Source organism: Colobus angolensis, unplaced genomic scaffold, assembly GCF_000951035.1.
Source record: "Colobus angolensis palliatus isolate OR3802 unplaced genomic scaffold, Cang.pa_1.0 Scaffold112, whole genome shotgun sequence".
NCBI classification, from domain to species: Eukaryota; Metazoa; Chordata; class Mammalia; order Primates; family Cercopithecidae; genus Colobus; species Colobus angolensis.
Window position 1 is genome coordinate 5,084,808 of NW_012112253.1, and position 17,446 is coordinate 5,102,253.

At 36.9% G+C, this 17,446-nt stretch overlaps 1 pseudogene; it reads right to left on the reverse strand.

Annotated features, from left to right (window-relative positions):
- Positions 1-640: 640 nt before the first annotated feature.
- Positions 641-2,690, reverse strand: LOC105523378 (annotated as a pseudogene).
- Between the last annotated feature and the right edge of the window lie 14,756 nt (positions 2,691-17,446).

The window sequence follows — 17,446 nt, forward strand, 5'->3', positions numbered from 1 at the left end:
CTGCCTCCATGAAGTCCTTCAGTCCTAAAACCATGGGGCCTAGGCTTTACCCTTCCTGGCAATGCCTGGTTCCCTAGAAATAAAAATGGGTACCTGGGAAACAATTAAGGAAGAGTGAAAACCCAGAGAAATAAGGATAACAACACACTGAGGCACCCTTCCTGCTGCTGTAGCAGTTGAGTAGCAATTGTAAATAAGCATTTTCTCCTGTGTGCAGAGACATGGCTCAAACCAAGGCAGAATTCCCCATGTCAAATGAATAATGGTTGTCATTGACCAAAGTACAGGTGGTACTTGGTGTATATTTTAAGAGAAAATGATATGCTCTGAGTATTAAAATATTATGTAAAAGAATAAAATTTTAATCCATTTAGGCCTAGGTAGTTTTATTTTCTAAGTAATTTTTAAAACAAAAATACACAATTTAAAATTTATTTTGTTCTAAATTTTAAAATAATCTTTCATACCTGCTCATTGCTAGTTGTATCAACTGTATTCCCTTGCTAGTATTTTTGTTGTTGTTGTTGGAAACTCAACTTTTATTCTGAGTTAAACCTCTAGATAAAGTTTTAAGTCTGCCAAACTAGTATTCCCCCTACCTTTTCTCTCCCCAGCTATCAAGACCATTCTAGGAAGTAGGTCACTCTACCAAAAATGATTGAACTGTGTTGGGCCTGAGAAAAAGTCGGGCAAAAGGAGCTTTTCTTTTCTTTTTTATTTTTATATTTTGAGATGGAGCCTCTCTTTGTCACCCAGGCTGGAGTGCAATCTCGGCTCACTGCAAGCTCCGCCTCCCCAGTTCATGCCATTCTCCTGCCTCAGCCTTCCAAACAGCTGGGACTACAGGTGCCCACCACCATGCCTGGCTAATTTCTTGTATTTTTAGTAGAGACGGGGTTTCGCTGTGCTAGCCAGGATGGTCTCAATCTCCTGACCTCGTGATCCGCCCTCCTTGGCCTCCCAAAGTGGCTGCTGATAGTTAGGTTCATCCACCACCGCACTTGGAGCTTGACTGGAGTCACCATGGGGTGTCGTCTGTCTTTGTGTCCCCACAGTACTCACATGTTCCACTTCAGCTGTGCCACTTCATTCCGATGCCGCTGGGACTGGGGCTCCTCTAAGGATTTCTTCCACACGTCTTGGTATTCCAGCATGTGAATGCCTCGTGCTGATCGAATGAAAGGTTCGTGGCGATGGATTGCCTCTCTTGGTGGACTGCACTGTGTATGACAGAGATGATGTACTAAACTCCACAGCTCGATTTGGCCAATTTCGAATTGAAAGGATGGTACTGGAACCAGGCCTCAGAAGTAGCTTGTCATCAAGATCTAGGAGCTTGTCCATTAGGGAGCTATTTCTTGCCTGTAGAGGCATCCCATGAACCAAGAGACCATTCACATTTGGCTGATAACTGCTTACTTCACAGAAACTCATTGGATTTGAGGTAACGGACAGTACCTTAGACTGTGGCACTCACGGTAACACCAAAGGATGTGGTTCACTCAGCACACAAGAACTTTCTGAATTGGGTCTGGTAACTGCAACATTACTCTCATCATCAGAGGCAAATCCTTCCCAGTGACTTCGTGTCAACTGCTCCATACAGCTCACAACCTTGCTCCATACATTGTCAAACATATAAACAAGGACATCTTCTTTCATGCAGTAAAATGGAGCAATGGGAGGATACCCTCATTTCTGTTTCTCTGTAGCTGCTCCTGATTTCTCACCATGAAATCCCTCTTCCATATCTGTGTGATCAAATGCTAGGTATTCCTCAATTACTCCTTCCAAGATGATTATAGAGTCTTCCTCATCTCTTTCCATAGAACAAAAGCTGGAGGATTTGGCAATAGAAGATGCTTTATGAGCATACGAAGATGAAAAACATAACTTCTTTCCCCTTAAACCAAATACAGTAGAATCTCTTTCTTGAGACAAGGTTGTTTCATATGAAGCTGAAACAGCAGAAGGGGATCTAGGATACAATCTATTATAACCTTCACTGGGAGTGATTATCTGCCTACCTAGAATCCTGAGGTGAGGAAAGCTAGCTATCCACTCTTGGCACTCTTCTTGTAGACTCTTGGTATCCACACTCAACTTCTGCTCATACAAGAGTTCATCGACGGCTGTGAATATTGCCTAGGCCTTTTCAGTGGCATTTTGATTGAGTTCACCATATCCCCAGAAGTCCGACCTGCCTTCAGTATATCCCTGCGCCTGTATAACTTGGAAAAGCAGACAGTGAATTCCCAGCGTTGGCTTGATGTAAAAGGTGATTCTCTTGTGATGTCAGACTCACTTTGGGAACTTGTGTCTTTCTCATGACTGTCACTGGCGGGGGAAATTTCCTCCAGCTTCTTGGGAGAGGGATGATGGTTAAGAGCAAGTTTTGTTATTCCTTTCAGCTCCAAGCTCTGTGACACTGCCTTCTGAGTGTATCTGGAGATCCTCTTTCTCCTCCTCCTCCTTCTCAGCCGCAGGCGGCCTGGGCCCGGGTGGGCATCGCAGGGTGAGGACCTCCGGTCCTGGCCCTCCCGCTGGCTCCGGCCAGGCCGCCTCCCACCACCTACTGGCCTCGTCTCGCGCCGTCGCCTAGTCTCCGAACCACCACCTCCCCAGGGTCCCCACCTCTCCAGTCCTACGACCTCCCTGCTTTCTTCCCTTGCTAGTATTTCTAATAGCATGCCCTGATTAACTCATTTTATCTTTTGGTATAAATCAATTACAATTAAAATAGAGTTTGATAAATCTCAGTGGAGCATTGTTTCATGTTAAAAACATTTCTTAAGAGATCAAGTGTGATTAACTTCAGTGAGAGGCTAAAAGTTCAAATTATTCTCAGTAGAGAGAAGTAGTCAGTTACTTTCCTTACAGATCTTTTTTTCCATTTCTAAATGCAGAATGTCAAATCTGCAGTAGTTGTATTCCAAAGCAAATTTAAGTTTTTTCTCAGGTAACAAGCATGAACGTGAGGACTGATCCAAAGGGGCCACACGGAGGCTGCCAGCGGATTAAGATCCCCGAAGCAGAAGCTCCTGAAAGAGGTGTGAATGTTGAATTTTTGCAGCTCCCCTTTGCCTTTTTGGTCCTATTTTCACTTGCCACAGTGCTTTTGAGAGTGATCAGTGTTGCATGGATCGGCCATTGCTTCCTCTTTACTGCCTAATAGTATCCTATTGCTGGTATGTATGTACCATTAATTTTTCATTCACTGGTTGATAGATATCTGGTCTGTTTTCAGATTTGGTAAGTATAAAATCTGCCACACCATTCAAATATATTTAGCCGTATGGACATGTGCCTTCATTCTCCCAGGAGTGGAATTGCTAATCATGTGTTTAACTTTTTTTTTTTTTTGAGACAGAGTCTCCTTCTGTCCCCAGGCTGGAGTACACTGGTGCTATCTCAGCTCACTGCAATCTCAGCCTCCTGAGTTCAAGAGATTCTCCTGCCTCAGCTTCCGTAATAGCTGGGATTACAGGCACACACCACCATGCCCGCTAATTTTTGTATTTTTAGTAGAGATGGGTTTCTCTATGTTGGTCAGGCTGGTCTTGAACTCCTGACCTCGTGATCCACCCACCTCGGCCTTCCGAAGTGCTGGTGTCACAGACATGAGCTACCATGCCCGGTGTGTTTAACTTTTTGGGAACTGCCCTTTTCATCAGCAAAGGTGGTGGAAAAGATAGTATCTAAGAAAATTGCATTACAATGATAATATAAATATAAAAATTTATGAGTGTCATTGTTTAGCTCCTTGCCAACACTTAGTACTTATTACCAGAGTTTTTGTTGTTGTTTTAGTTTAATCTTTCCAATAGATGTGTAATGGTAGTTTGGCATGGATTTAATCTGTTTTTTGATAACTAATAATAATCTTGAGCAACTTTCCATGTGCATATGTGCTATACCTGCCTCTTCTTTGGTATAGAGAAAGCATCAGTAAAGTTTCTGTTCACATCTTTTGTCCAATTATCCTTAGGGATTTTGTTTTCCATTTATTGAGTTTTAAGAGCTTTTTAAATATACACAGAATATGTCTTTTAGCAGATATGTATTTGCAAATATATTTTTCCCAGTCTATGATTTGGCTTTCCATTCTCATAGCAGTGTACTTTAAAGAGCAAAAGCTGTGAATGTAATAAACTATAATTTGTCAATTTTTTTTTCATTATTCATGCATTTGGTGTTGTACTTAAGAATCGTTGCCTAGTGAATTACAAAGATTTTCTTTCATATTTTCTAGGATAGATTTTATAGTTTGAGGTTTTACATTTAGGGATAAATTTATTTTGAGCTGATTTTTGTGTATGGTGTGGAGTATCAGTCAGCATTCATGTATTTACACATGATATCCAATTTCTAGCACCCTTCTTAAAATGACTATCCTCTCTTCATTATATTATATTGGCCCTCTTGTTGAAAAGAGTAGGTGTAGGTTATTTTGGACTCTTTGTTTTCATTGATTTTATTAATCCTTTCATCAATACTTACCTTGTCTTAATTGTCGTAGCTTTATAGTAAGTCTTGAAATCAGGCGGTGTGTCAGTTCCCTGAATTTTTTTTTCTTTTTCAAAAATATTTTGATACTATTGGCCCTTTGTTCTTTTCATTGAAATTTTTAAAGACAATTTGTCAATTCATTTAAGAAGAAGCTTGCTGAAATATTGATTTGGAGGCCTTTGAATCTATATATAAATCTGTTTGGGGAGAATTGACATCTTAACAAAATTGAGACTTCTGATGGATAAAAATGGTATATCTTTCCATTTTGGTCTCTTTTGATTTTTCTCTTCAGTGGTTTATGCTTTTCAGCCTACAAATTCTGGGTATATTTTCTTATATTTGTTCCTAAGAATTTAGTGTTTTGTAAAATTCTGTTATAATGGTCCTAGTCTTTAAGTTTTGATTTCTACTTGTTTCCTGTTAGTTTGTGGAAATGCAGTGGATTTTTGTATATTGACCTTTTACCTTGAGAATTACCTAAAATTATTGTGAGTTTCAGTAGCTTATTTATACGTACCTTAGGGATTTCATGTCAGTCTGTGAGTACAAACAGTTTTATTTCTTCTCTTTTCAATCCGTTTGCTTTTACTGTTTTCTTCCTTTTTGTCTTAGTGCACTGTTTAGGACCTCTAGTAGTAATGTTGAATTGGAGTGATGAGAGGATACATCCGGCTGTCTTTTCTATCTTAGGGGGAAAGCATTCATTCACCATTAAGTATGATGCTAGCTGTATGAGTTTTTATGGATGTCCTTTATCATGTTGAGGAAGTTTCTGTTGAATATTGGGGTACTGGAAGTTTTTATTATGAAAGGATGCTGCATTTTTCAAGGCTTTTTTGCATCCATTAAAATAATAATGTAGTGTTCTTTTAGTCTATTGATATGGTTCATTTGCATTGATTGATTTTTGAATGCTGAATAAACCATACATTGCTGGCATAAACCCCACTTGGTCACGATGCATTACACTTTTATGTTACTAGATTTATTATGCTAATAATAGTATATTTGTCTCAATTTTTCAAGTTTCTTAAGGTAAAAGCTCAGATTGTTGATCTAAAATCTTTTTTCCAACATAAGCCTTCAGTTCTAGAAATTCACCTGTAAATATTGTTTGATTGCATACCACAATTGTTTAATGAGTATTTTTGTAGCAATTTTGAATCTACAGAAAAATTGACTGTAAAAGTTTCCATATACTCTCTCACCCCTTCTCCTCATTTTCCCCTATTTTTGAATTATTGTGTTAGTGAGGAACATTTGTTACAATTTATGAGGCAATAATAATATGTTATTATTAACTGAAGTCCATAGTTTACATTATGGCCCACTCTTTGTGCTCTGCCTTCTGTGGATTTTGACAAATGTATAATGACATGTATCCATCATTACAGTATCACATAAAATAGATTCACTGTCCTAGAAATTTTCTGTGCTCCACCTATGTAGCCTTCTTTTCCACCCTCCCCTTGAACTTTTGGCAACCACTGATCATTTTACTGTATCATAGTTTTGCCTTTCCAGTCATGTAGTGGGAATCATATAGCATGTGACCTTTTCAGATTAGCTCATTTACCTTAGCAATATGCAATGTATTTAAGATTTTAAAATTCCTTTATGATAACTTATTGTTTATTATTATTATTATTATTTTTTAAGACAGAGTATATGTTCTTATGTGGTTCAGACTGGACTCAAACTACTGAGCCCAAGTGATCCTCCCACCTCAGCTTTCTGAGTAGCTGGGATTGTAAGCATTTACCACTATGCCTGGCTTTCATTGCTTTTTAATCACTGAATAATATTTTACTGTGTGGATCATCACTGTTTGTTTATCCAGTCACCTATCAAGAATAACTTGGTGGCTTCTAAGTTCTGACAATAATGAATAAAGCAAATGAAGAAATAAAGCATAATGAATAAACATTTGTGTGCAGGGTTTTGTATGAACATATGTCTTTTTGGTTTGTTTGTTTTTTCAGATGAAGTCTCACTCTGTTGCCCAGGCTGGAGTGCAGTAGTGCAATCTCGGCTCACTGCAACCTTGCCTCCCAGGTTCAAGCCATTCTCCTGCCTCAGCCTCTGGAGTAGCTGGGATTACAGGCACACGCTATCACACCTGGCTAAGTTTTGTATTTTTAGTAGAGATGCATTTTCACCATGTTGGTCAGGCTGGTCTCAAACTCCTGACCTCGTAATCTGTCTGCCTCGGCCCTGCAAAAGTGCTAGGATTACAGGTGCTAGCCACCACGCCAGGCCAAACATGTGTTTTTAACTTACCAAGGAGCATGATTACTGGATCATGTAACAGGAGTGTGTTTAGTTTTGTAACATATTGCCTGGTATGGTTTGGATGTGTGTCCCTACCAGTCCTCATGTTGAAATATAATCCCCAATGTTGGAGGTGGGGCCTGATGGGAGGTGACTCACTGGGACAGATTTTCTCCTTGGTACTGCTGTCATGATAGTGAGTAAATTCTGCCATCTGGTTGTTTATAAGTTTTGGCACCTCCCAAGTCTCTCTCTTCCTCCTTCTCCAACAGTGTGAAGTGCTGATTCCCTCTTCACCTTCTGACATGATTGTAGGTGTCCTGAGGCCTCCCGGAAGCCAAGCAGATGACAGCATCTTGCTTCCTATATAACCCGCAGAACTGTGAACCGATTAAACCTCTTTTCTTTGTAAATTACCCAGTCTCAGTTATTTAAACAATGAGAGAATGAACTAATACACTTCCAAACTATTTTCCAAAGTGACTGTACCATTTTGCATTCCCACTCACAATGAATGAGAGTTCTTGTTGCCCCACATTCTCACCAGCATTTGGTGTTGTCATTACTTGGAGTTTTACCATTCTCTTGGGTGTGTAGCCGCATCTCTCTCACCTTAAAATTTGTAATTCCTTAATGATATATGAAGTTGAGTATCTTATGTTTATTTGCCCTCTATATATCTTCTTTGGTAAGATGTCTGCTCAGATTTTTTTGTCCTTTTAAAATTAGATTGTTTCCTTCATTTTCATCCAAAATGTTACCTATTTTTCCTTAAATAGGAAAAATTTGTAATTCCTTAATGACATATGAAGTTGAGTATCTTATGTTTATTTGCCCTCTATATATCTTCTTTGGTAAGATGTCTGCTCAGATTTTTTTGTCCTTTTAAAATTAGATTGTTTCCTTCATTTTCATCCAAAATGTTACCTATTTTTCCTTGTTACTCCCTTTTCCAGGTATTGGTTATTTCTAAGCAAATCTTTTAATTATTTGGATATTTTTTCACACAGTTGTCTTTTTTTCTTTTTTGAGAAAGTGTCTTGTTCTGTTGCCCAGGCTAGAGTACAGTGCTACGATCATAGCTCACTCTAGCCTTGAACTCTTAGGCTCAGGTTATCCTCTTGCCTCAGCCTCCCGTGTAGCTGGGACTACAAGTATGTGCCATCATACCTAGTAAATTTTAAAATATATATATTTTATAGTATAGGATCTCACTATTTTGCACAGGCTGGTCTCAAACTCACAGCCTTAAGTTATCCTCCTACCTTGGGCGCCCAAAGGACTGGGATTACATGACATCTTCCTATTACTGATTTCTCATTTATAGTCAGGAAAAATACTTAAACAAATAAAATAATTCTAAAATAATTAGAATTATGCAAAGTTTGTTTTATGGTCCAGAATATATTTCTCCTGTCATTTCTATAAATTTTCGTGTTATGTATTTTGAAGGTCTTTTTTTGGTATGCTATGTTTTCTTGATAAATTAATGCCCTTCTGATTATATAAATTTCTCTTTTATTTCTGGAAGTATTTTATTTTATTTTACTTTAAGTTCTGGGATACATGTGCAGATGTGCAGCTTTGGTACATAAGTATACACGTGCCATGGTGGTTTGCTGCACCTATCAATCCATCATCTAGGTTTCGAGCCCCGCGTGCATTAGGTATTTGTCCTAATGCTCTCCCCCACCTTGCCCGTACCCCTCAACAGGCCCTGGTGTGTGATGTTCCCTTGCTTGTGTCCACATGCTCTCATTATTTAACTCTCACTTATGAGTGAGAACATGTGGTGTTGGTTTTCTGTTCCTGTGTTGGTATGCTGAGGATGATGACTTCCAGCTTCACCCATGGTCCTGCAAAGAACATGGTCTCATTTTTTTTATGGCTCCATGGTATTCCATGGTGTATATGTAACACAATTTCTTTATCCAGTCTATCATTTATGGGCATTGGATTAGTTCCATGTCTTTGCTAAGTGTGCATGTGTCTTTATAGTAGAATGATTTCTATTCCTTTGGGTATACACCCAGTAATGGGATTGCTGAGTCAAATGGTTTTTCTGGTTCTAGATCCTTGAGGAATTACCACACTGTCTTCTACAATGGTTGAACTAATTTACCCCCCCCAACAGTGTAAAAGCAATTTTTCCACAGCCTCACCACCATCTGCTGTTTCTTGACTTTTTAATAATCGTGATTCTGACTGGCCTGAGATGGTATCTCATTGTGGTTTTGATTTGCATTTCTTTAACGATCAGTGATGATGAGGTTTTTTTTCATGTTGTTTGTCTACATACATGTCTTCTTTCAAGAAGTATCTTTTCATATCCTTTGCCCACTTTTTGATGGGGTTGTTTGTTCTTTCCTTGTAAATTTATTTAAGTTCTTTGTAAATTCTGGATATTAGAGTTTGTCAGATGAGTAGATTGCAAACATTTTCTCCCATTCTGAAGGTGGCCTGTTCACTCTGATGCTAGTTTCTTTTGCTGTGCAGAAGCTCTTTAGTTTAATTAGATGCTGTTTGTCAATTTTGGCTTTGTTGCAATAGATTTTGGTGTTTTTGTCATGAAGTCTTTGCCCATGCCTATGTCCCGAATGGTATTGCCTAGGGTTTTTTCTAGGGATTTTATGGTGTTAGGTCTTACATTTAAGTCTTTAATCCACCTTGAGTTAATTTTTGTTTTGTATAAGGTGTAAGGAAGGGTCCAGTTTTAGTTTTTTGCATATGGCTAGCCAGTTTTCCCAGCCAGCACCATTTATTAAATAAGGAATCCTCTCCCCATTGCTTGTTTTTGTCAGGTTTGTCAAAGATCAGATGATTATAGATGTGTGGTGTTATTTCTGAGGTCTCTGTTCTGTTCCTTTGGACTATATGTCTGTTTTGATACCAGTACAATGCTGTTTTGGTTACTGTCGCCTTGTAGAATAGTTTGAAATCAGGTAACATGATGCCTCCAGCTTTGTTCTTTTTCCTTAGGATTGCCTTGGATATACAGTGTGGCCATTTTCATGATATTGATTCTTCCTATCCATGAAGATGGAATGTTTTTCCATTTATTTGTGTCTTCTCTTATATTCCTGAGTAGTAGTTTGTAGTTCTCCTTGAAGAGGTTCTTCACTTCCCCTGTTAGCTGTATTCCTAGGTATTTTATTGTCTTTGTAGCAATAGTGAATGGGAGTTCATTAATGATTTGGCTCTCTGCTTGTGTACTGTTGATGTATAGGACTGCTTGTGACTTTGCACATTTATTTTGTATCCTGAGACTTTGCTGAAGTTGCTTATCAAGCTTAAAGAGTTTTGGGGCTGAGATGACGGGGTTTTTCTAAATATAGAATCATGTCATCTGCAAACAGAGACAATTTGAATTCCTCTCTCCCTATTTAAATACCCTTTATTTCTTTCTCTTGCCTGATTTCCCTGGCCAGAACTTCCAATACTATGGTGAATAGGAGTGGTGTATACTTTACCTGATATTAGCATACCTACTCCAGCTTTCTCTTCATGAGTATTTGCTTTATTTTCCCAGCTTTATACTTTTAAACTATGTCTATTTATTTATTTTTAAATCAAATCATTTTATTTTAATCAAACAAAAATTTTCTAGGAGATTATATAATTTCAATTAACATCAGTTATATAATTCATACAATACACTACAAGACTTTTCTAAGGATTATCATATATATTTTTATTTAATTTTCACAACAACTGAGGTATGCAGGACTTTCAGAAATTTATTTATATTTATATTTTTTAATTTTTCCATAAGTTATTGGGGTACAGGTGGTATTTGGTTACATGAGTAAGTTCTTTAGTGGTGATTTGTGGGATTTTGGTGTGCCCATCACCTAAGCAGTATACACTGCACCATATTTGTAGTCTTCTATCCCTCACCCCCATCTCACTCTTCCCCACAAGTCCCCAAAGTCTACTGCATCATTTTTATATCTTTGCATTCTCATAGCTTAGCTCTCACATGTCAGTGAGAACATAAGATGTTTGGTTTTCCATTCCTGAGTTACTTCACTTAGAGTAATAGTCTCCAATCTCATTCCGCTCCCTGCAAATGTTGTTAATTCATTCCTTTTTATGGCTGCATAGTATTCCATCATATATATATGTATATATCACAGTTTCTTTATCCACTCGTTGATTGATAGGCATTTGGGTTGGTTCCACGATTTTGCAATTGTGAAATGTACTGTTATAAACATGCATGTGCAAATATCTTTTTTGAATAATGATTTTCCCTCTGGGTAGAAACCCAGGAGTGGGATTGCTGGATCAAATGGTAATTCTACTTTTAATTCTTTAAGAAATGTCCACACTCTTCTCCGTAGCAGCTGTACTAGTTTACATTCCCACCAGCAGTGTAGAACTGTTCCCTGTTCACTGCATCCACACCAGCATCTACTGTTTTTGGATTTTTTGATTATGGCCATTCTTGCAGGAGTGAGGTGGTATCACATTGTGGTTTTGATTTGCATTTCCCTGATCATTAGTAATGTTGAGCATTTTTTCACATGTTGGTTGGCCACTTGTATATCTTCTCTTGAGAATTTTGTCTATTCATGTCCGTAGCTCACTTTTCAATGGCATTGTTTTTCTCTTACTGATTTGTTTGAGTTCGTTGTAGATTCTGGATATTAGTCCTTGATCAGATGTGTAGATTGTGAAGATATTCTCCCACTCTGTGTGTTGTCTGTTTACTCTGCTGACTGTTCCTTTTGCTGTGCAAAAGCTCGTTAGTTTAATTTGGTCTCAGCTACTTATCTTTTTTTTTTAATTGCATTTGCTTTTGGTTTCTTGGTCATGAAATCTTTGCCTAAGCTTCTGTCTGGAAGGGTTTTTCCAATGTTATCTTTTAGAATTTTTATAGTTTCAGGTCTTAGGTTTAAGTCCTTAATTATCTTGAGTTGATTTTTGTATAAGGTGAGTGATGTAGATCCAGTTTCATTCTCCTGCATGTGTATAGCCAATTACTCCAGCACCATTTGTTGAAAACGGTGTCCTTTCTCCACTTTATGTTTTTGTTTGCTTTGTCAAAGATCAGCTGGCTATAAGTATTTGGGTTTATTTCTGGTTTCTCTATTCTGTTCCATTGGTCTATGTGCCTAGTTTTGCACTAGTACCATGCATTTTGGTGACTATGCCCTCCCTTATAGTTTAGTTTGAAATCAGGTAATACGATGTCTCCAGGTTTGTTTTTTGCTTAGCCTTGCTTTGGCTATATGAGCTGTTTTTTGGTTCCATATGAATTTTAGAATTGTTTTTTCTAACTCTGTGAAGAAATGATGGTGGTATTTTGATGGGGATTGCATGGGATTTGTGTATTGCTTTTGGCAGTATGCTCATTTTCACAATACTGATTCTACCCAATCATGAGCATGCGATGTGTTTCCATTTCTTCGTGTCATCTATGATTTCTTTCAGCAGTGTTTTGTGGATTTTCTTGTAGAGGTCTTTCAACTCCTTGGTTACATATATTCCTAAGTATTTTGTTTTATTATATTTTTTGCAGCTATTTTAAAAAGGGTTGAGTTCTCGATTCAGTTCTCCACTTGGTCACTGATGGTGTGCCACTGATTTGTGTACATTAATCTTGTATCCAGAAACATCACTGAATTATTTTATCAGTTCTAAGAGCTTTCTGGAGGAGTCCTTAGTGTTTTCAAGGTAAATGATCATATCTTCAGCAAACAGTGACAGTTTGACTTCCTCTTTACCAATTTGGATGCCCTTTGTTTCTTTCTCTGGTCTGATTTCCTCGGCTAGGACTTCTAGTATTATGTTGAAGAGAGTGGCGAGAGTGAGCATCCTTGTCTTGTTTTAGTTTTCAGAGGGAATACTTTCAAAGTTTCCTCATTCAATATTATGTTGGCTGTGGGTTTGTCATAGATGGCTTTTCTTAAATTAAGATATATTCCCTGTATGCCAATTTTGCTAGGAGGTTTTGGGGTTTTTTTGTTTTTTGTTTTGTTTTGTTTTGTTTTTTTGAGTCAGAGTTTCTCCCTGACACCCAGGCTGGAGTGCAGTGGCCAATCTCGGCTCACCCCACAACCTGCACCTCCTTGGTTCAAGCAATTCTCCCACATCAGCCTTCCGAGTAGCTGGGATTACAGGTGTACAGCACCACACTGAGCTAATTTTTGTATTTTTAGTAGAGACCAGGTTTCACCATGTTGGGCAGACTGGTCTTGAACTCCTGACCTCAAGTGATCCACCTATCTTGGCCTCCCAAAGCACTGGGATTACAGGCATGAGCTACTGCACCTGGCCCAGGAGTTTTAATCATAAAGGGATGCTGGATTTTGTAGAATACTTTTTCCGCATCTATTGAGATGATCATGTGGTTTTTGTTTTTAATTCTGTTTATGTGGTGTATCACATTTATTGACTTGTGTATGTTAAACGATGTCTGCATCCCTGGTATGAAACCCACTTAATCGTGGTGGATTATCTTTTTGATATGTTGTTGGATTTCGTTAGCAAGAATTTTAGCATCGATGTTCATCAAGGATATCTGTCTGTTTTACTTATGTCCTTTCCTGGTTTTGGTATTAGCTTGAGGCTGGCTTCATAGACTGAACTGGGGAGGGTTCCTTCTTTCTCTATCTTGTGGAATAGTGTCAAAAGGATTGGTGTCAATTCATTTTTGAATGTCTGGTAGAATTCTGCTGTGAATCCGTCTGGTCCTGGACATTTTTTTTATTAGTAATTTTTAAATTACCATTTCAGTCTCGCTGCTTGTTATTTGTCTGTTCAGAGTATCTTAATTATTTCTGATTTAAGCTAGGAGGGTTGTCTTTTTTTCCAGGAATTTATCCATCTCTTCTAGGTTTTCTAATTTATGTGCATAAAGGTGTTTATAGCAGTCTTTAATGATCATTTGTATTTCAGTGGTGTCAGTTGTAATATCTCCTGTTTTGTTTCTTAGTGAGGTTATTTGGATTTTCTCTCTTCTTTTCTTGGTTAATCTTGCCGATGGTCTATTAATTATATTTATCTTTTCAAAGAAAGAGCTTTTTGATTCATTTTTCTTTTATATTGTTGTTTCTTTGTTTCAATTTCATTTAGCTCTGCTCTGACCTTAGTTATTTCCTTTCTTCTGCTGGGTTTGTGTTTAGTTTGTATTTATTTCTCTAATTCCTTGACTTGTGACCTTAGAGTGTCAGTTTGTGCTCTTTCAGTCTTTTTGATATAGGTGTTTAGGGCCATGAACTTTCCTCTTAGCACTGCCTTTGCTGTATCCCAGAGGTTTTGATAGGTTGTGTCATTGCTGTCGTTCAGTTCGAAGAATTTTTTAATTTCCATCTTGATTTTGTTTTTGACCCAATGCTCATTCAGCTGCAGTTTATTTAATTTCCATGTATTTGCATGGCTTTGAAGGTCCGTTCTGGAGTTGATTTCCAGTTTTATTCCACTGTAGTCTGAGAGAGTGCTTGATATAATTTCATTTACTTAAATTTATTGATTCTTGTTTTATGGCCTATCATATCTATCTTGGAGAAAGTTCCATGGGCTGTTGAATAGAATGTGTGTTCTGCGATTGTCAGATGAAATCTTCTGTATATATCTCTGAAGTCCATTTGTTCCAAGGTATAGTTTAAATCCATTGTTTCTTTGCTGACTCTCTGTCTTGATGACCTGTCTAGTGCTGTCAGTGGAATATTAAAGTCCCCCACTATTATTGTGCTGCTGCCTATCTCATTTATTAGGTCTGTTAATAATTGTTGTATACATTTGTGAGCTCCAGTGTTAAGTGCATATATGTTTAGAATTGTGATACTTTCCTGTTGAACAAGACCTTTTACCATTATATAATGTCCCTCTTTGTCTCTTTTAACTGCTGTTGCTTTAAAGTTTGTTTTGTCTGATACAAGAGTAGGTACTCCTGCTGGCTTTTGTTGTCCACTTGCATGAAATGCCTTTTTCTACCCCTTTACTTTAAGTAAAGTCTTAAGTTTTTTAAGTGTTAGGTGAGTTTCCTGAAGGCAGTAGATGGTTGGTTGATGAGTTCTTACCCATTGTGTAGTTCTCTATCTTTTAAGAGGAGCATTTAGGCCTTAACATTTACATTCAATGTTAGTATTGAAATGTGAGGTACCATTGCATTCATCATGCTCTTTGTTGCCTGTGTACTTTGTTTTTTTGTTGTTTGTTTTTGCTTTTTAACTTGCATTTTTTTAATAGGCCCTATGTGATTTACATGCTTTAAAGACGTTCTGTTTCGATGTGTTTCAGGATTTGTTTCAAGATTTAGAGCTTCTTTTAGCAGTTCTTGTAGTGGTGTCTGGGTAATGGCGAATTCTCTCAGCATTTGTTTGTCTGAAAAAGACTGTATCTTACCTTCATATATGATGCTTAGTTTCACTGGATACAAATTCTTGGCTGGTACTCGTTTTGTTTAAGGAGGCTGAAGATATGGCCCCAATCCCTTCTAGATTGTAGGGTTTCTGCTGAGAAATCTGCTGTTAACCTGATAGGTCTTCCTCTATAGGTTACTTGGTGCTTTTGTCTCACAGCTCTTTAGATTCTTTCCTTCATCTTAACTTGAAATGGTTTTCTTTTAATCTACCTAATCTTTTCAGTTGTACTTATTAACATGCTAGCCATTCTCCCCGTTCAACTCTTTTTCTGCCTCTTTTTGGATTAATATAGTAATTTCTACTTTATTTTTCTTCCTCTACTGCCTTTTCTCTAGTGGTTGTCCTAAGAGTTACCATATCTAACTTTAATATAATTTAGTTTACCTTCAAATAACTTTACAAGAATCAAACCACAATATTCTTCTAATTTCTCTTTCATTTTTTGTACGATTTTTGTTATGAATTTTGTTTTACATACAATAAAATGATAATAGTTTTTAGACAGTCAACTAACTCAAACTATTTATTTGGATATAATTGTAGATTTAGATACAACTGTAAGAAATAATAAAGATCATGTGTGTGCACATTACAGTTTCTCCCATTGGTAGTAATTGCAAAAGTACGGTAGAAAATTTTAACCAGAATATCAACCTTGATACAGTCAAAAGACAAAACACCTCAATCACCACATTGATCCCTCACGTTGCCTTTTTGTAGCTACAACCACTTATATTCCTGCACCAAACCCCTCGATAACCCCTGAAAATCACTAATCTGTTTTCCATGTCTATCATTTCATTATTTCAAGAATGTTATATAAATGGAGCAATATATGTAACCAGCTGGGATTGGCTTTCTCCCTTTAGAATAATTCTCTGAAGATTCATTCAGATTGTCACATTCATTAGTAGTTTGTTCCTTTTGATTGCTGAGTCGTATTCTGTGGTATGGATGTACAACAGTTCATTTAACATTTGCCAAATGAAGGAAACCTTGGTTGCTCAGTTTTGGGGCTATTACAAATAAAAGTTTTATAAACATTCATCTACAGGTTTTTGTGTGAAAATAATCTTTGTTTCTCCGGAATAAATGCCCAAGAGTGCAGTCTGTTGGTGGGTCTTGTGGTAGTTGCGTGTCTAGATTTTTAAGAAAGTGACAAACTCTTTTCCAGAGTGGCCATACCACTTTACATTCTCACCATCAATGTATGAGTGATTCTGATTTTCTTCTTCCTTGCAAATGTTTGGTGCCTTAGGACTATATTTTATTTTAGCCATTCAGATAGCAGTATAGCGTATCTCATTGTGGTTTCAGGTTTTAATTTATAGTTCTTTAACTGCTAATGTTGAACATCATTTTTATGCACTCATTTGTCATGTATGTATCTATTCTCTCTGGTGAAAAGTCTCTTTGTATCTATTGTCCATATTCTAATTGGGCAGTTTGCTTTTATTACTGTTAAGTTTTGAGAGTTCCTTATATATCCTAGATACTAGCCCACTGTAAGGTATGTATTTGGTAAATATTTACTCCCAGTTTGTAGCTTGTCTTTCCAGACTTTTAGTAAAATCTTTAGCAGAGAAGTCTTTGTTTGAAGCTCCATTTATCATTTTTTCCTTATAGAGATTGTGTTTTTTGTGTCAGTTCTAAGATCCCAATGCCTAACCTTATATATCAAAGATTTTCTCCTATATTTTTTCCTCTAGAGGTTTTATAGTTATGTATTTTATGTTTAAGTCTGTGAACCCTTTTAAGTTAATTTTTGAGTAAGGTATAAGACTCAGCTAAGAAAGGTTTTTTTTTTTTGTTGGTTTTTCATTTTCGAGTTTTGCTCATGAGTTTTCACTCTCTCCAGAACCATTTGTTGTGAAGATTGTCTTCTCTTCGTGGAACCGCTTTTGGACTTTTATCAAAAATAAGTTGGGCAAATTTGTGTGGGTTTATTTTTGCTCCCTCTATTCTTTTTCATTAATTTGTCTTGTATGCATAATATTTATAAATATATTAATATATGAGAAAAAATTTTATAATTTTAATGTTGTTGTCAAAACATGATTTTTTTCTGCTGCTATTATACAGACTTACTTCTAACCTAAGATCCAATATTCACCTACATTTTTCTTTATTTTCTTTTATGTTTTATAATTAATTTAGAGAATTTTTAACTTGGTAGTTTTTTAATTATATGAGTAATATATTTCTGTTAATAAACATAACATCTAATTCAAAAGATGCTTTCATGCCTATATTCTCATATATTCTGAAAAACCAATTTATACTGTTATGCA